We start from the raw sequence: 18,786 nt of genomic DNA on the forward strand, positions 1-18,786 counted from the left end.
AAGAAAGACCACAACACGTAGTTTTGAGACTACAAGACGTATATTTCACACACACACATACAAAACAGGATGAATGAGGATGCATATTCATTTGACATCAATTTTCTTCCCTTTTCATTGTGGTAAATGAAATAATAATTTGATTTAAATAAGAGTTTTTTTTTCTTCCCGATTTGTAAAAAATCCTTACGTGATAGAAAAAAATTAATATTATTTTCGAAATCTGCGTATCTCTGAATTATGGAGAATTCGTTATTAAAACCAAAACAATATTTATGAAGTTTAAATTCGCAGGCCTGTGTAATTAGCCTCAGGCTATTGATATATAGGTTACTAACCAATGATAATGATGTCTTGTAATATCTTAAATTAGTTAGACAGTACGCTTTAAAAATTTTGATCTTCAACCAACAACATTCTGTTCTTATTGACAAACTTCATGTGTGGATCAGAATATAGATTAAAATAAGAGCACAAATTACATGTTACAGCGAAAAGATTGTACTTAAGTTTTCTAAGAACCGAAGCTAAAAATTCATTAAAACAAGTACCAAACACATTATTTCAAAAATTTAAATTTTTAAATTAAAGATGCACAAATCGTATAAAGAAGGTGGTTGTAACTTAAAAAGTTTACTAACAGTGAGATATCTCTCTCTCTTCAGTATCTATTTCGTCCATTTTACACTATCTCTTTATATATATTTGTTTCACAACTTTCCATAGGCCTGATTCTCCTTTATATTGGCTGTGATGCTCACAGTTTCTATAGGTATCGCTTGATAGTTAGTTATTTTAGTATTAAGTTCCCTATTTAAATATATAATACCAGTGTTAAGCCTATAATGAGATATTTAAGTTTTTTATTACTTCGCTTTAATTTCATTAGAAACATTAGAAGGCGCACGTGCAAATAACGTGAACAATGTTGACTGAAGAGATGTGTAGAAGAGGAAGATAAAAAGCATTTGCCATACTTCTTAAAGTGCAATACGTTTTGACACGTAATGCATTTCCCAAAAGTCAATCTACATCGTATAGCTCGATAAGAGAGAGCGGGCGAGTTAGATTTGACACCGAATTTCTCTTACCAGCTCTTTTTTTTTTCCACTTTTCTTCGGCAACTCTAGATTGAGTTGACGTAAATGGAGGGAAGAAATATTACCGAAAGTCTTTCATTTCCGTTTAACTGACGAATGTGTTCCGGGTGAAATGAGCGGAAAGAAGAGCTCATAACTGATCGAGAGTGAAAGAAATGTTTTTATTATAAATATCTATCTACGTAATTTTGTTTAAGTTATATATTCATTCTTACGTAACAAGTCTCATTCGTGTCAGTTACTACTTTTGAGAAGTGTGTTTAATTTCAAAAATACTTTTACTTGTTAGTTAGCACAAAGCTGCACAATTGGCTATCTGTGCCGTGATCAAAACTCGATTTTTACATAAAGACTTTAACCCAAGATAAAGAAAATCGATACTCTAATCCTATACATAGCTTAAAATAATAATAAAAATCGTTAAGTTGCCTCTGCTTTCCTCAATATATTTAGTCATTATTTATGTTTGTTTGTTTAAAGTTTGTTAAAAGCTACACGATGGGCCATCTGTGCTTTGCCCACCACGGATATCGAAACCCGGTTTCTAGCGTTGTAAGTCCGCAGACATACCGCTGTGCCACTGGGGGCTCCCATTATTTATGACTTTTTATTTTATTTTATTGCACCCATAATTCTTTTTTATAGCCTTTTCTACATTTTTTGTAAAGCTTTGGCTAACGAAAATTGACATTACACGATAAAATTGTTTGTTTGTTTATCGTGAAGCACGAAGCTACACGATGGGTTATCCTGTGCTGTGCCCATCACGGGTATCGAAATCCTACTTTTAGCGTTATAAGTTTCGAATCAAAACGACCCAGGGAGCGGGGGAACGACTCGAAAATGTTCTCTAGAGAACTGATCGTGTTATGTTGGTCTCAGTTAGTATCTGGCCCATGGCTTTATGAAGCTGCATCAATATGATCCAGGGAGTGTGTGTGAGGAAGGGGGGGGGGAAGAAAAGAGCTTCATGAAGTCACGGGATAGCTGCTAACCGAGATCAACATAACGCGATCAGAGCTCTCTAGAAAACGTTTTTGAGCCCTAAAAGTCTTCCCAATGCAGATTCATGATCTCATGAATCAGATTAAAGTTAAATGGCACATCCCAGAATCAAGATACCTTGATGTGAATAACGTGACAATGTAATAACTTCCCGACAAGTTACAAGTACACAGGTTTCATCTATTTTCTCGCTTCACAATTAACTCGGGGGTTACAGTAAAGCTTTGAGAAGTTATTGGTTTCTTATAAGCGACTACATATAAGTAGTTTCGTTGCTATCGTAACATTAACTCGTAATACATATGCATATGTGTTGGAAGAAATATTGTGACCATCTAGTTTTTTTGACATCTCATATCTCAATTTAGAGTCGTTCTAAATAGAATTTAATGATTGTTCTCTTCTTTGAGCTGTTGTAAAGGTTTATTGTTTTGGACACATTTCAAAGAATTCACACGATCTTTAACATATTATACACCCCAAGTGATGGGTTTTAAATGTAGGTATATTTGAAGGAATACTATAAGGTTCATATTGTTTTAGATTTGAATTGTGGGTTGTTTGCTGTGGGCATAACTGAAAATGTTTGTTGATTACCTAAGCGTATTGGTTGCTAGTTCTATATCTATATGAAATATTGGCCCGGCATGGCCAGGTGGTTAAGGCACACGACTCGTAATCTGAGGGTCGCGGGTTCGAATCCCTCTCACACCAAACATGCTCGCCCTTTCAGCCGTAGGGGAGTTATAATGTGACGGTCAATCCCACTATTCGTTGGTAAAAGAGTAGCCCAAGAGTTGGCGGTGGGTGGTGATGACTAGCTGCCTTCCCTCTAGTCTTACACTGCTAAATTAGGGACGGCTAGAGCAGATAGCCCTCGTGTAGCTTTGCGCGAAATTCAAAACAAACAAACAAACAATATGAAATATTGTTATGATAAGCTACTTGCTGTTCATTATAAATACAGGATGTTTGTTTTAGTTGTATTAGAAAAATAATTATAATCGTGAATCGACAGCTGCACATGAAGAATGTTGGATGTCACTCTCATGGGCATCCAATTACCTTTATTTTATTGGAATCATTTCCATTGTTCCTTTAATTATTTAACAGCTCATAATCAAATAGAATTTTAAGCTTTTAACATATATGCACTATTTTAATAAAAGTACTAGGAATGTCGAGTTTCATCACTTAGGTCCAAATTTAGGATAATGGAGGTCCGTCTTTGGTATTAATCACTCTCTGGAATCCCTTAGTAATGCTAGCAACCAAACGTTGGTACAACCGTGGTGGAACATATTGACCCTTTTCATGCAAAACAACTCAAAGTTTAGTAAGATATTGTAATCTGTCATTTATGTTCACTAATCAGAGTTCCAGAATGTCCCTAGGCGATTCAGTTTGATTTAATTGGGTTCTGGGGTGGCCGAGTAAGATTCTGGATGTTATTCATCTCAAGCTACTGCTAGACATGGCGTGTGACATCGAAAAGTGGATTATTATTGTGCTGAAAAGGGTATGAGTTGTTCCCAGGATGCCATTCATCGACACTTTTACTATTTTCAATGGATAAGGTATAAACGAGGGGGAAACAGGTCATATTAAATGATACTACTTCATCACCATTAACAATTGGGATAATACTGTCTTATTCAAATTGTTATTCAGATTGCTGTCAAACCCAAATTCGGCCATCAAACACTGAATAGCAGAATTTATCGTCTGAATGATGGCTTTGCATAATTATTCATTTCATCAGAGTCTACGCTGAAGGCACCATAACTGCTGACACTTGCATTCACCGATGTCTTGAGCTTCTTCACTGATATCTTGAGCAGCTTAGTGGGTGCTACTCATCTGTTGAACGTGTTGGACACACTATTGGATAGTAAAGACCTCTCCGTGAATTCCCTGTCCTGCAGTTCTATTTAAGCCAGATGCGTCATTTATTTTGATGATGACTTTAGAAGTTTGCAAGGACTGAGGAGTACTTAAGGACAATATTCTCCAGATCACGTCCAGTGATTTTCTGTTTCTTAAGGAAATAACCTACAGTGGAGATGGATAAGATTATGTGGCAAAAATATCTTTTAATCCTTTACTTCCAATGCTTCGTCCATTAAGCATGCTTTTTTAAAAGATCATGGGTTTTTTTCCTCATAGCATCTTGACTCCAAATGGCTGCCTGTTCTTTATATATATATAGTGTTAATCGCAATTAATGTAAAAACAATGTTCTATATATCGTACCACCATTTGAACTCTGATGGCCATGATTGCCTACTAAGATTTTGTAGACGTTAGCAGAAGTGTTTATGTGTTGGACCAACAGAACCACCAGTGCAGGAAGTTTATATTATAAGAAGTTCCTATTAAAGATGGCAGATTTAGCTTAGACTAGCCTTCTTGAAATATTTTCCACAAATCCTGTATTTTATGTGGAAGACGGCCTCCAAGAACACGTGCAATCAACCAAAGGCACAAACGTTTATTGAAGGACTTGACAGATTTGATTCCAGTTTCTTCGTTCAGCTTTCTAAGCAAAACAGACGTTGTTTAGGAGGTATGACTGAAAACTTTTTGAAATGTTAGAACCTTTAACTCTATATCGTTTGACAATTTCGCTGCATTCAAATTTTTCTTCCGAAAGGGTGTGAACACTTTGATGTAGCCTTAAGCGAACCTTGGCAACATTGCATTGTTGAATGATCTGGAATTTGCCATAAGCCAAACATATAGATGCTCAACACACAGCCCCCCGCGGCGACCATTACTGCATTATTATGTGCAAACAATTCTTATAAAATGTGATTAACTCTTCGTAGGTCGCAACTGTAACAATAGTTTCAGATTTAGATTATATGGGATGATTCATTATTAGCTAAAGCTGCACTTTCTCAATACTTTTGGTATTGCAGGTTATCTATGTATAACATGCTATTATTTGAATTGAGGCCTGGCATGATCTGGTTGTTAGGACACTCGACTCGCAATTCGTGAGTCACGGGTTCGAATCCCATCACCGAGCATGCTCGCCCTTTCAGTCGTGGGGGAGTTATAATGTGACGGTCAATCCCACTACTTGTTGGTAAAGAATAGTTTAAGAGTTTGCAATAGATGGTGTTGACTATCTGCCTTCCCTATTGTCTATCATTTTATAATTAGGGACGACTAGCGTATATAGCCGTCGAGTAGCTTTGCACGAAATTCTATAAATAAGCAAACAAACAAATTACTTGAGCTGCACTCTCTTGAAATTCGTTGTTTCAGAATTAACTATTTTTCAGGAGGTAGGTCCACAGTATTGAAAATACCTGAAAAATCATCCCATTCGTAGAGCTCTTTTATACAAATGCATTTTTCAAATTCCATATACGCCGTGTTAAAACGCTCTATTGTGATACATTGTTCTCATTTGAGAACACTATTACTGGTGGGTTTAAATTTATTATGAAGTTTTGATGGTTTATTTGTTATTAAGCACAAAGTTATAGAATAGATTATCTGTGTTATGCTTACCAGAAGTATCTAAACTTGATTTTTAGTGTTACAAGTCTTCAGACTTGTTTCAGAGTCACTGAAAGGAATGAACTCTTGAAAGTCATGTGGCACTTGCTTCATATAAATTACTTTTATTTAAACATTCACCGCTCTGAAGGTCACCAGCAGTACAGTTACAATCTTATTTTTATTATATTTACTTATGTCTGTGAGAAAAGTGGCTGGTTTATCTCATTAGCCTAATGCAATCATGTGACACGTAAAAACCAAAAAATATTTTGAGCTCCGTGTTTTGTATTATACTATGCTAACCTGTAGTTAAAACTTATAATGTGTTTATAAAGATTATTATATTATTTTCTTGACTTTAAAACTAATCTCAGCTTACTGTTAAAAGTATTTTGTTTTAAAGCAATTAGAAAGTACAATTTATAGCTATATACATTTCCGCCGTCAACGAATTATCCCTTAGACTTCTAGTATGTAATTTGACAAATACATTTATAACACAGGATAATTAATGAACCTGAATGACTATGAAAAAATTTTGATTAAACAGTTTAAGAAAGGATAACTTCTAAGTACGTTTAGAAACTTTGATCATCTGATGAAATGTGCTTTAATGTCAGACAATGAAATGAAGTCATTCCTCTTGCATGGAATTAAGGCTTGATTGAATATGCGAAGAAAGTAACAAAAGTAAGTAATATTTTAAAAACAAGGTTCATGATTAAAATTCACGTTATTTCTTTAAAAAGTTGTTCTTGTTTTTTTTTAGCGCAAATCTTAACTTTGAGTTCTTCGCTCTGTCAATCGCGGGAAATCGAATCCTGGATTTTCGCATCGTAAGTCTGAAAACTTACCACTGAACCACCGGGAGATAGCTTATAAAAAATAAGTATTTTTGTTATAAGCTACTTATGAACATCTTAAATTTTAAAACTGTTTTATATAAGAACTCGCCCTCCAGTGGCACAGCGATATGTCTGCAGACTTACAAGGCTAGAAACTGGGTTTCGATACCCGTGGTGGGCAGAGCACAGATAGCCCATCGTGTAGCTTTGTTCTTAACTATAAACAAACAAATATACGAACTTTTATTTAAAAATAAAGTTGTGTTGTTGCGTGAAATTAAGCCCAAAGTTACACAAAGGGCCATCTGTGCTCTGCCCACCACGGTATCGGGGCACGGTTTCTAGTGGTATAAGTCCGCAGAAATACTACTGTGCCACTGAGGGGTCAGAAAAAAGTTGACAGAAAATTCGGAAAAAGGAGTTGATGTTACATAATTTTATAGTTGACTGCAAGTTGGCCCTTTAGTTTCTCTAACAGACTAATTTCGTTTAATTAAATAATTTTCGAATTACCTTTTTTTTTGATGAAATAACGGAATTCACAAATTTATTAGCTAAACAGTTTACTGAGAATTACTCGTGTTAGTTACTTGCGAGTAACCTTAATTAACTCTATTTAAAAACAAACAAACACGGAAGTCATGCCACGAATGAAAAGTTTTCTTTAAATAACATATTTTGTTAACAGACGACTACACTGCCGATGTAGTATTCACACGTATAAGGTGTAATAATGGCTGGAGACAGCTTGAATGGGTAATGAATGATGACAAAACCTTGTCGAAACGTTGTACATTTGCTGTTATATTAAAGTTTTTCTTCATTACTCATTCAAGCCGTCTCCAGCCATTATTAGTCTCAAAGTGGGTTCCTCATCATCGAACGTATAAGGTGTGTTTAATAAGAAACATAATTTGAATGCCAAAATTTCAAGTAAAATATGGTTGTACCTTAGTACGATCGCATGGATATATAGAGAGAATTATTATTATTTTTGTTCTAATTTCGAACATTTGGAAGAAAAATGGATATAGGTAGTTTTACCTTTTCTTTGGGGTCAAAATTCATTGATAGTTTTGTAGAAAATGTTTTACCTCAGGTTTAGTCGTTTGGTAAAGAATGACTACACGAAATTTTTTGGTCGAAGTTAATATTGTTTTTAGCAATAGCTCACAGATGACAGTATATGTATTTGCTCTGCTACTGACCTGTGTAGAAAGTTTAATTTTCACTAGAAAATGGGGCAAAAGTTTGTCTTCCGGTTACGAAAGGGGAAATCCCATTAGCAGTATCTGTTTAATATGTATACATTCTACACAGCCTTTTAAAATCACTCAACGTACAGCAAAGAAGCAACCACAAAAAACATGCTAATAATTCTCATACAGTTGGTAAAACTATCTCGTATTCAAACATCTTATTTTACTTTGAATTTATATTTTAAACATTTTTCATGTAGCTTATCATATAAATATTCTGCATGAACAAGCTCTGAAATTTCAGACTTCAATAGCAATATAGCACAATGACGAGAATAAAATTCCAGAAGGTGGTTTAAACAAAACGATATGTTATATGTGCATAGAAAAACATTATAAATGGAAAGTCAGAGCCATAAAATGTTTTATAAAGATTGTTTTTATTTTAGACAGTGTAGCAGTTTACATTGAATCAGGATGTTTAAAAAACTTACTATGACAGGGATTGAAGGCTGGTCTGTCAGCTTGCAGTAGGGTTCTGAAATGAGCAATCTAACACCAAAGCCGTCAGGACTCATAAGCCTAATCAGACAACTCTTATCCTGGCCTTTACAATATTTCTATAATTACCTTAAAACAAATACATTTTTTCCATAATTTGTAAATTATGGCAAAGGTTTTTTGACTCTTTTATAAAAAAATGCACTTGAAGATAAAGAGAAACAATATGTAACGTATTAAACACTGAAACAGCTTCATAAAAAACATGGTTGTGTGTTTGTAGTTAAGAACAAAGCTACACAAAGGGCTATCTGTGCTCTGCCCACCACGGGTATCGAAACCCGGTTTCTAGCGTAGTAAGTCTGCAGACAACTGGGTGGTATAAAAACGTGAATTGATTAGCATTTGTGTACTGATGTTTACTCTAAAAGGCCTCCCAGTGCCTCTAAAGTAAGCTCGATGGCTTATAACGCTAAAGATCGGTATCCCTGGTGGACACAACACGGATAGCCCTTTGTGTAGCTTTATGCTTAACAAGAAACAAAAATATTTATTATAAAGTGCAATGAAAATTATTGAAAATCACGTGGTAGTGGCTATATTTGTTGGTTGTTGTTAAGCATAAAGCTACACAATGAGCTATTTATGCTTTTTCCACCACGGGGAATCGAACCCGTTGTAAGTCTTTAAACTTACCGCTGACCCACTAGAAGCCGTGGCAGTGGGGCAGCTGCACCTATAAAAAATGCAAATAACCAATTTTATACACACAGTTATTCCTTTATGGTCACATCCGTATTTTTTAGATGATTTAGTTATGTATTCATTGATGTTCTTTGTAATATAAGTAATTCACTTTGCAGGAGATCTATTAAGAATAACATTAAAACTAATTAGAATAGTTTAAAATGCAAGAGGCTGAATTCTATAGGAGGTTGTAATTTACCGCATGACAAAGATTAATTTCAATACAAAATGCAGTGTTTTTTATAACAAAAAGTTAGATTAAGCTATGCATTAGAACAGCCTTAGCTAAAATACATACTTAAACTCGTAATATAATCTTCTTACCTTATCAGATGTAAAACAGTTCGAAGATCAAAGAAAAGATGGGGAAATAAGACGAAAGATTTTTATTAAAGATCTTTACAATAATGAAAGTTGTTTTAACTCTAACAACAAATCAGTTAAAGATCGCTATCTTAAAATCAGATGGTCATCATTTCGAATTAAAATGTTTGCTCTATATAAATCAAACCAGAATGTATTAATTGGAGTGTTCCGAAAAAAACAGTGCAACACAATATATTACACTTGAACATTTGTGTCGAGCCATCCAAGGTCAAAGGTTACAATCAGTTATATTGGACTTAAAATTATTTATAATATTCAACGTAATGAATAAATACAGTGAAAGTAAAAATGAACAAAATTCAGCAGGTGTAGAAATGATAGTATGAATATTAAAAATATATACACATCAAACAAGCTACAGTTCCATATTCAATGTAAGCGTTATTCTTCTACAGTATAATGAAACGTCAGTTAAAATATAATGTAATAAAAAGTTCCAGCGGTCCTTATATTATTTAATGTATATCATTAGTATGATCTACACGAGGTTGTTTTATAGGTAAATTATTCACTAGGCAACTAAGAGACATTCATTGATAGAAACACGGAACTTAACTGAACAATATCTAGCATATTAAGAAATACAGTTTATAAAAAGTATAAAACTACGAAATTAGGATCATACTGTTTGTTTCTTTGAAGTGAAGCAAGAAGCTACACAATGGGCTATCTGTGCTCTACCCATCGAAACCCGGTTTCTAGCGTTTTAAGTCCGCAGACACTTGTGTCGTTGTGACACTGGGAGGCAATTAGAATAATGAATAGCATTGAATGATATGTTATTAGACTAGTAAAGTCGATTTAAAACATTGTATATTCTTATTAAGGTATATATATATATATATTATAACCTGCAAAGGCACAAGTCATAGCTGTTTGTAAAAACACTTCTTAGTTAGTTTAAACACCATAACGGAAGTAATAGTTTCTTGGTTAGACTTATGTGAAAGAAATAACAATATACAAGTGAAGACTTGGTTTTAGAAATGCACCAGATAGAAAATTAGTGTTAGAAAGATACCTTAATAAAATAAGGTGGATTCAGCAAAGTGAAACGCCTGAAACAAACTATACGTTTTCCTCACACTTCCACATATTCAGCAACATCATCGAATCTTAAATAAATTTGTATTGTTTAACAGAAACATAAAAATCATATAAGTTGAGCACGTACACATACCAATTCAGTAAGAAATCTTCTTTCACAAGAAGTATACATTTCACATATATATTAGCATACTGTTTGAGTTTTACGCAACTATATGCCGTTTCATTATTTAATAAGTCACTGGGTGGAACATATAGTTGAAATTTATATCTATCTCAAAACTAGTTGCTTCTCTTTCTATTCCCCTGGTGGCTCAACGGTAAGTCTCTGGACTTATGACACTACAAATTCGGGGTTCGATACTCGTAGTGGGTACAGCATAAATAACCTGTTGTGTAGTTTTGTGCTTAACAATCAGTTCTCTTTCTAATTTAGTTTTCTCACTTGAATGTTTTTTTTTGTTATTGATGTTCTGCTGCCTTTAGCAATCAATTGACAACTATCAAAGCTTGCAAAATGGTGACAGCATATTCTATAAAGTTACCTTACCTGTCAGAAGGATACAAATTTTGTCCGCGATTCCCGAGAGTAAGTTTCAACATTTCATTCCTAATTTTGCTTCCTAATTTCAAATTTTCTTTAAGGTCTACGCTTTTGTTTTTTTCTGTTCTGAGATAGATTATCTTTTAAGAAAATATTATATATATATACATATTTGGTAATAAGTTTAATCCAGCAATGGTGAAAGAAAACTTTTCACAAATCAGGTTAAGTTTATATTATCATATTATGTTACAGTAAACGAGAGCCAGAACATAGCAACATCAGAGATTCCTGTGTTTTATTAAATTATTAGGCTTCTTTGAAGTAACCTACAGCTAATCTTTGACGTTGTCCTCCACTGAGCTTCTAAGATAACGCTTCTTTAGAGCAACACACAATGTATATCTATATTACACGGTGTTATCTTTATGCCTTGAAATATGCCCGAAGTATCTCGTCTTCTTGTTTATCAAGTATATAGAAAGTAACGCTGCTCTATGCGTTGTGGCTGCATTTTCTCAACTGAAATTTGCAACTCCACATCTTGAAACCCTCTATCCTCTTTTAGTGTTAATAAATATATTCCTTTCCACTTTAATATTCACTCAAATAATAATTATTAGAAACAAAGAAACAACAGTAATTAACAAGATCCAAAGATTTTAAACTTATTTAAATTAAATTTTAATATTGAAATATTGACGTCTGGGGCTGCGTTCGGAAGACGTAAAGATTATTACAGTGGATGTATGATACATTATTAACTGACGCACTAGGTTTCCTTTCCGCCATTTTTTACACTTCTACAAGAACATTCACAATCTATTAAATGTGTAATAACAAAATAGTCTCAACCTAGACAAAGAAGATTATTTAAACATTTAATAATTCAAATTTTAATAAGAAATGAAAAATTAAAAAAAAAAGTTCAGAAACGTAATTACAAATCTTTTCCGCTATTTAGATGTAAGTAATTGCTTATATATATATATACACTTACAGAGACTTTTATAAACAGTCGTCATAAAATTCATTTTCTACTTACCATAAATTATGTAACACTAAAAACTAGCCTGGTTATGGACATAATTCATTGGAAGAGTGTTTGATGATGTTGAAAGAGCCCAATAGTAGAAAGTAGTACTTAAAAGATCTGTCAACGGAATATTGATAGACACGTAGTATCCTTTTATAAAGCTTTTTTTATTTTTTTTTGGGCTTTACGGTGGTCTAAGTACACGAGAATCAGGCTCTTGAGGTTACAGGAGGAAGCTTTTAACTAAGTAAATCGAAATACGTTTCTTTATTTCTCTAACTACTCAGGAAAACCAGAAAAAAAAACGCTTTCACGATTAGAAAACGTACGATGTACGAATGCTAACTGAAAAAAGGCAATGTCCTGAATAAATTAAATTAAAGAATTTCATTCTTAAAACACATAAAAAAGTCAAAAGAAAACATTTAATTTTTGTCAGAAAAAATTAATAAAGAGTTTGTTTGTTATGAATTTCGAGCAAAGCTACACGAGGGCTATCTACGCTAGCCGTCCCTAATTTAGCAGTGTAAGACTAGAGGGAAAGGCAGGTAGTCATCACCACCCACCGCTAACTCTTGGGCTACTCTTTTACCAACGAATAGTGGGATTAACCGTCACGTTATAACACCCGCACGGCTGAAAGGGCGAGCATGTTTGGTGTGACGAAGATTCTAACCCGCGACCCGCAGATTGCGAGTCGAGCGCCCTAACCACCTGGACATATTATTTTACTAATAATTTTTTTATTTTACTAATTTTTACCAATACTATTTTACCACTGAAAGGCAATTTTAATGCTTTTTATCGTTTGCCGCATATTTTGATTACCGAAACAACCATATATTTCTGAACAATCAACTCCCAAGTTTAGGGCTGAAAAGATTGTTGAGTATTAAAAGTTCGAATGGTCTGAAACCGAGCTAAGTGATAAGTTAAATTTAGTAGTTAAATAAATGCCGATATATATCAAATTTATGATATTTGCCAACAAGATTGATACACAAAGTTTTCTTTTTTAATACAAATATATTTTGATATACAACCAATAATAGAATTTACAATAACAGTTATTACAAATAGTTATTACGAACAATGATTTATATACAAAAATATAAAGTCTTCTTTCTAGTCTGGATCTTCTTTGATATCTTATCGAGGGTTCAAGATGAACGAGTTAAGTTCAAGTTGACGTAGGTACAATCCACTTAATAGGGAGCTAGCTAGCTCTGTGGTCTTTACTCATCACACGCCGATTTTTTTCCACTGATGAAGTTAGGTAATGTTTTCGTAAAAGTATCAATGTCCAAAGTTGAATGCTTTGTAATGTTCGAAATTTATAAATGTTCCTGGTCAAATATCTTACGTTTCCCGATTAATAAGCGTTATAACAGTCACAGTTATAGTTTCCGAAGTTTGTAGCACACCAACTATAACAAACCAATAATCGATACTGTTTTTTGGCGCGTCGCGTTGGTTATGTTTATAGGCGTGTGGAGAGTATCTCGAAATTTCAGTTTACGTAACAGTACTGACGCTAACACTAGCGTTTAAGTACACACATATATTGTTGATTCTTACACTCGAGAATCTTCTACAACATTAGAGAATAGGCGAGAGTTTCTCAATACATATTTAACAGTATAAGTTATGTATATTTCTAAATACAAATTTAATTTAATCAAACATATTCGGACCCGCGATCTACAGATTGCGAATCGAACGTCCCAACCACCAGGCTATGTTAGACCTATAAGCCAAAGTTAATTACAGAGGGTTAATCGCATTAAAATATATAATATTTGTGTTATTTTTTATTCCTCCACAGTGGAGGCCTAGCATGGCCAGGTGGTTAGGGCGCTCGACTCGCAATCTGCGGGTTCGAATCCCCGTCACACCGAACATGTTCGCCCTTTCAGCCGTGGGGGCGTTACCATATGACGGTCAATCCCACTATTCGTTGGTAAAAGAGTAGCCCAAGAGTTGGCGGTGGGTGGTGATGACAAGCTGCCTTCTCTCTAGTCTTACACTGCTAAATTAGGGACGGCTAGCGCAGATAGCCCTCGTGTAGCTTTGAGCGAAATTCAAAACAAACAAGCAAACAAACAATCCTCCACCGTGGATCATACTCATCTGATGGTCATGACTACTCACTATTGCCTGACACTTTATTATAGCAATCTTCTTCAAAAAATGGCAAGGTAAATCTTAGACGACATATCTTGATAATTATCTTCTTTACAAAAGCACTGTTTTGTGAATTATCTTTGGGAGAGTTGATGAAGATATAATGAAACTTATTATCAGTGAGTTTCTGAAGGGGTAGATGAATCGTTTCTCGGACGAGCAGTCTGCGAATTCTGACAATGGTTGAGAGATCTCTGATTATGATGGGATGCTGTAGGTAGTTTTATATTCTTATATGTATGTGTGCTGATGTTTTTCACTATATTACTGATAGTCGTTTTTCAAACTGATATGCCCTAGGCTTTTCATTTCTTTGCTATTTCGCTTTACGAATATTCTTTATTAAAAAGGGTTGTGACATGAACCTTAAATCATAATTCTACCCGTGACTCCATTGCACTGTCAAATGTTCGCCATAAATGAAATATATAGATGTTAACTATATCGCCTGTAGCGCTAAGACCCACACCTACGGCGAAATGGCACTGTATTGGCACATACAAATCAGTTTAATAAAGTGGAATTAACCACTACTATACATAGCTAGGAAATTATAAACTTCTTGACATTGTTCTATTAGCGAAACGAATTTGATTTCAATGAAACTGTCTCAGTAAATTTTTGACATCACTTTAAGTAAATATTTAGTAATATCATAACTCATAATACAGATGACGAAAATGTCATGAAAGTACCAATTTCTGGGTATCAACTGGATTAAATACATTACGAATGTTTATTTCTTAAATAATCTTATTTTGTGTCAGATCAAAACGTTCTTTAATAATATTCCTTTTGAAAGAATTGGGCTGGAAATTCTACTTAATGCTAGCAGTAGCGAGACCAATTACTATGATACTTAATAAAATATTGGTTAGTATCAATAACTAAAAGTAGGCTTAAGATTTATAATGAAAAAATGTCTATTTGTATCATGTTGATTATTTTCAATTTTTGTTCTTAATGTATATGACATACGTTATTTCTCCTCTATTCTTTATTTCAGCATTGTAGTTTTTATGTTATTGAAAACTGTTGCTAGTATTTTTAACATTAGCTCGATAGACTAGAAATCAGTATTGAATTTAATATAATGTAAAAAGTATTTGGAAATGAACATCTGAGTTATATGTGAAACAATTTAAAACACAATTATATAAAAACCATTCGCTAAAGATAGTAAACTATTACGAGGAACATTAAAGATGAAATGTAGCTATAAAAATAGTAGAATCTAAAGATTAGTAAACTGATACAATGCAATACCATTCACTAACATAAATGTATTCATTTATAAAGAGCAACTCATCAAACAATAAACGAAAAGTATATTAGTGCAGTGGGTTCTCCTTTTAGCATTAAAAAAAAAACTGATTACATCTGGTGTTAGAGAACTGTAAAACCAAATATAAAGTAAAAAAAGAAACGAAATCGATTTATCCCATAAACATCTAAGTAGTTTAAGAAAATGCAAAGTAGTGGATTTACCCGCTTAATGCCGTAATCAATCAAACATTAATAAAGAAAATGGTTCCCTTACTCAATATTCAATACGCGTGTTTCAATCTTTTTTTGTTTATGGAAAGACGAAACTTAAGCTGATGTAAAACAGGTGCTATCAAACTAGAAATAATCCTTACTGAGAAAAGGTTATATATGTATATATTGGAGACTGTATTTTAAAAATTACCGAAAGAAAACACAAAGTTTCAAAAATAGAAGAATCTCTTCTGAACTGAGACGATGTTGCTTCATTTCTTTGTTAAAGTTTGAAACTGTCAGAGTAGAAAATAATTAATAAGTTTCTGAATTTAGATTTCGTTTGAATTTCACACGGAGCTACACGAGGGCTATTTGCGCTAGCCGTTCCTAATTTAGCAGTGATAGACTAGAGGGAAGGCAACTAGTCAACATCACCCACCGCCAACTCTAGGGCTACTTTTTTACCAACGAATAGTGGGATTAACCGTCACATTATAACGCCTCCACGGCTGAAAAGACGAACATGTTCGCTGTGACAGAGATTCAAACTGCAGATTGCGAGTCGAGCGCCTTATCCGCCACACCATGCCATTAGGTTTAGGATGGTAACGCAACGTATACCTGTAATATAACTGACATATATAATACCAGATGTTGACACACACAAAAAATAAACCATATACATTCATCTAAAACTAAATGCGATGAGTTCACTTCATATAATGAATCCGTACGATAAAATTGTATCAGATGTTATTTTGATGTAATAGATCTGAGTAGAACAATAATACCGAGTAAGCAACGTTAATATAACGTACTCGCATAATGTAATGAATCCATTTAACAAACTGATATCATATGTTCTCATAATATAAAGGAGTAATTTATAACAACAATACCACACACACTCACAAAACATCTATATAAAACGATAATGTCATGTGTTTTTCGCAAAACTTATAGCTATCATTTTCTGGAATTATACAGAAGGATCCGACACTTTATATAATAGTTCAAGTACGTATCTACTTTTCTAGAAATGTGCCTTTAGGTAAATACATCTGATTCGTGAGGTACTGAAGAAAACAACATCAGCATACTTATCGTTATTTCACAATTCTGCAACAAAGTACCGCCATATTTTTTCTTGTTGTTTAATCTCTGCGTTTCCTGAAATCTAAAAGAAAGAGCAGTCTGTAGACATTAGTGTTTTCATGTATAAGACAGAAATAAAGTTTCCAATGTCTTTTAGTAGCTTGCCGATTTCCTGCAATACTTTTACTTTTCACCTTTAAGCCACTGTTTCTAAAGGCAGAAAGCTGTACGCTGAAGAGCTTTTAAGGACTTGCTTCGTTCGAAACATAGTTTCCAAAGTATTGAAAAGAAACACAAAGTTATACCGATAAAACTGAATCTAAGAACATAATTTTGCAGACGCAGTTGATAAAATACCAACAGCAAAATGGAATTTTTGCTGTGCGAAAATGTTTTTGTAAAATATGTTTTAAATTCCTAGAAAAAAGTATTCAAATTTGCGAACCTTTCCGTGTTTACTGCACATGCGTGAATCTGAAATAAATAAATAAATAATTTTATAAAATGACATATTTAACATTGAAGCAACTTTACGCTGTAGGAAGATAACATAATTACAAGTTATTGTTAAAATCACGTTACAGCACCGCCTCACATACGTTTGTTAAATGATTGGAACATTAACCAATATTGTTCAAACAGATAAAACATAAGTACATCTGCAGACGTAAAACATATATTCAAAGTATTATGCTTCAAAATCTAACTGTGTAGTACATCAGTGATCCTCATCCTAATCTAATTGCAGTTTATATGCATCTTGCAAACTTCTCAATAGCTTCGAATCAAAGCAAGCTACTTACATATATCAAAACAATAATTTACCTTGTGAATAATTTAGCTAACTTAATACACCTATATAACTAGGAGTATGCAATATATACAAAAAAAAAATTACAATGATCAGAATGCATTGATTTATTAATTGGGTGTCCTCGCTCTTATCGGTATTTTCAATTGTAATTTCAATAATATCTTATAATATTTGATCAGCTTAGGAAGTCCTAATATCATATAATAAGCTAACAATGCAAAACGAACCCTCATAATGAAATAATAATATATATAAAACATTTAACCAATGATGGGATAAAATCCTCTTACAAGACACATAAAACTAGTTGTTTGCTTCATACACTATTACTGATTTACTGTCGCATAAATAGCCTAGAAAAGTCACTAGGTCTACATCCTTGTGCTAATGATGAGTGCATGAGTAAGAGGTGTTAGGCTAATACCCAAATATAGGCAAATATTTATATCCATTGTTAGCTCATCAAAGACTTACAGAAACAAACTTATATTGCACGGGAAGTTTCTCTGCACAGCAACATAACTAGAGTGTCAAGATTGTTTATATTTGAATTGCAACAATGCAAAATAAAGAGCAATTCTTTTTATCAAAACTGATATGTTATTTAAAACAAACTTTAAATACTTTAAAATGTTTGTTTTTATTGCTACACATGTGTTTCTTATTATATATGTAAGGTTATCCAAAACGTTAAAAATGTTTTGTTACACGCATGTACATTTTAATAGATATAAACGTTTGTAACATTTTTTTAATCAATACAGTATTCTAAACATGTGGCGAAAACATTTTTTTCCATTAATTATATTCTTGAAATAGTACAGTGTTTTTATATACTTTGTAATTAACCTTATTTTATTTGTAAAACATAAAGAAACATGTACACCCTTACAACGTTTTTATACAGTTGTTTTTAAGCGATCAAAGTACAGCTCTCAGATACATCATCTCGTCCCTTATCATTATCGCGGAAACGTTCCACCTGTTCCACCCAAAAATCCATACATTTGACCATCTTCTCCTTAAGGGAACTCGCCCATTAGAGACTGAGCTTTCCAATTACTAAATTTTGTTTTCCTAAATTAACCGGCTACACTCATAACATTTTCTAGCAAGTAACTACATTGATTTAAAAATGTATGACAAGCATGAGGGAAGACAATATTTTAAAATGCTTTCAGTTGAGATTTTGTTTGTTAAATTTATTTCTTTGAATATAGATTAGAAACATTTTTCATAACTTTTCCTATAAAGTCTCTTTACTAGAAAGTTGAAAAATATATTTTA

This window comes from Limulus polyphemus, unplaced genomic scaffold (assembly GCF_000517525.1).
Source record: "Limulus polyphemus unplaced genomic scaffold, Limulus_polyphemus-2.1.2 Scaffold433, whole genome shotgun sequence".
Lineage (NCBI taxonomy): Eukaryota > Metazoa > Arthropoda > Merostomata > Xiphosura > Limulidae > Limulus > Limulus polyphemus.